This window comes from Pyxicephalus adspersus, chromosome 1, assembly GCF_032062135.1.
Source record: "Pyxicephalus adspersus chromosome 1, UCB_Pads_2.0, whole genome shotgun sequence".
NCBI lineage: Eukaryota > Metazoa > Chordata > Amphibia > Anura > Pyxicephalidae > Pyxicephalus > Pyxicephalus adspersus.
The window spans coordinates 113,810,802-113,812,962 of NC_092858.1; the positions used below are offsets into that span (position 1 = coordinate 113,810,802).

The following is a 2,161-nucleotide window of genomic DNA, read 5'->3' on the forward strand; positions in this document are numbered from 1 at the left end:
GTATTGGAAAGGTGCCAGGCAAGCAGATAAGCGGTGCCAGGTGAAATTTGGGTTGTTATTGAAGTTGGTGGTGGCATTGAAGCGGGTTTGTTTGTTGGCCATGGGGTTGCTTTGTTTAGGGTGGCCTTTTATTCAGCCTTCTTTGAGACTTTGCAGGTAGGGGAGTTGGTTAGTCAGGCGTGGGATCAGCCAGGTGGCTTGTGGTGGGTAACATTAGGGTGCAGGGGAACACTAGGGATACAGAAGTCAAAGACGGATCAGCTGGGTAAGTATTTTTGCTTGGTGCAGGGGCAGGGTTGGTGGCCTGCCCTGTTTGGACGGTGTAGAATTACTTAGCTATTTGGCTAAGGGTGACCTTTCGTAAATGTTTGATGGAGGGGGCTACGTGTCAAACTTTTTTTACATTGGCGCAGCAACTGAGGCTACGAGGTGCAGGTTGGGGGATCAGGTGATTAAATGCATTGGTAGGTGGGAGTCTAACTGTTTTAGGTTATATATGCACCCTGAATTGCTGTGAAACAGGTTGGAGGTGTTGTGGAAGGTTTGGGTAGTGGTCACCTGGGAGTGTATAGTAGAATGGCCTCTGCGGTGTTGTGATGGTTCTTTATAGGTTTCAGGGTTTTGTTGTCTTTGTCCAGTAACAAAAATTTGCGCCGTGGCTTTTTTTGATTTTAGGGGATTCTTATGTGTATTGGGGTGTGGAGAGAGCTGAAGTGAAACTCAATGGCAGGCAGCTGGGGGTGTCTAGGGCCATGGGCCTAGTTTAGTGGATTGGAGTGCCTGGGATGATGGGGGATAGGGTGATGCCAGAGTTCCATCAGTACTCAAGGCTGGATGGGCCGCCAGGATATAGTGGTGTTACATGTGGAAGGCAGTGATCTGGGTAAGCTGTCCTCTAAGGAACTCGAATGTGACATTGAGCGGTATTTTTGTGGCTGTGTACCACATTCCTGGGGCTTTGGGTGATATGGTTGGACATGATGGGTCAAACACGGTGGTGTTTGGCTAGGTGGGTGGACTAGGTAAATAAGGCACAGGTAAAAGGTAATAGGGAGGTGGGACACTTTATTGTGAGCAACAGGGCCGATGGGGGTTTGGTGGTGAGGCACCAGGAGTTAGAAGTTGATACATACAAGTCCATTTGAATGTGGTAGGGATAGACTTATGGTCCGAGGGCTTGGAAGAGGGGATTTAGAGGGTGGGGGGTGACTTGCGAGCATAAGGTTATTGCTCGCACGCTGTGGTGGTTGGGGTCCTTGGAGTGCTTAGGAGTGAGATTGCCAACTGTTATGGTTCATTTTGGGCTGCCTTTAAGATGGCGTGTGGTTTTGCTGCTGGGGACATAAGTGATGGCAGCTCTCCCAAAAGATGCCTCTGAGAGCTTGTAACTGGGAAGGGAGTAAGAGGATGTTTTAAGGGTTGAAGTTAAGGCTTAAAGGAATTTCATAACCATAAGGCATTTCTCTTAAACTTATGGGACACCATCAGTGGTGGAATAACAGTTAACTTCAAATACAGAGGCCAGCCTGTGGCTTCATCTATATTGCTTTGCCATAGATTATCATGTTTTGTGGAAGAAATCAATTTCTTCTTCTGATGGAAATATGAAAATAAATGTTGTGTTGTAATACTTTACCTTTAAAGTAAACGTTTAGGTATTTACTTACTTTAGTTGTTCCTGATTCAAATTCTCAATGTTAAGAGGTTGCCTTCTCTCAGCTAAAATCATTTTTTTCTTTTCTCTTTCTGTCTGCTTTTTGCCTCCTCTTCTTTCTGTCTAAAAGATCAAAACAAGTAAATCATATTGAGAAAAAGGCCTCTAGTTTTTTTTTTCACAAATTCAATCGTAATGCAAAATTTTAAAATTAATGAAAAAAGTAAAATGCATAACTTCTAAGCATTTTAAATATTTGGTCTGAAGCAATAAAAAAGTAAACACAATGAAATCTAATAAACATCACCACACAACTCCATCTCTGCAGTCTATTCCTCTTTTAATACAAGAAAGTACTTTACTAGCTTTAGATATTGCAGCTAGGCATTGCATGCTGTTATTAAGTCTATGATCTACCAGAACCCACAGATTCTTTTACATTTTTGACTCCCCCAAATTTATTCCCCCTACACAGTATGAAGCATGCATGTTGTTAGCGCCCAAATG

At 43.5% G+C, this 2,161-nt stretch overlaps 1 long non-coding RNA gene across 1 annotated transcript in view; it reads right to left on the reverse strand.

The window, feature by feature from the left end:
* Positions 1–1,799, reverse strand: part of LOC140339608 (uncharacterized) — an 8,885-nt gene extending 7,086 nt beyond the window's left edge. Inside the window, exon 1 of the long non-coding RNA XR_011922489.1 lies at positions 1,668–1,799. This is a non-coding gene — a long non-coding RNA (uncharacterized lncRNA). The remainder of the gene's footprint in view (positions 1–1,667) is intronic.
* Between the last annotated feature and the right edge of the window lie 362 nt (positions 1,800–2,161).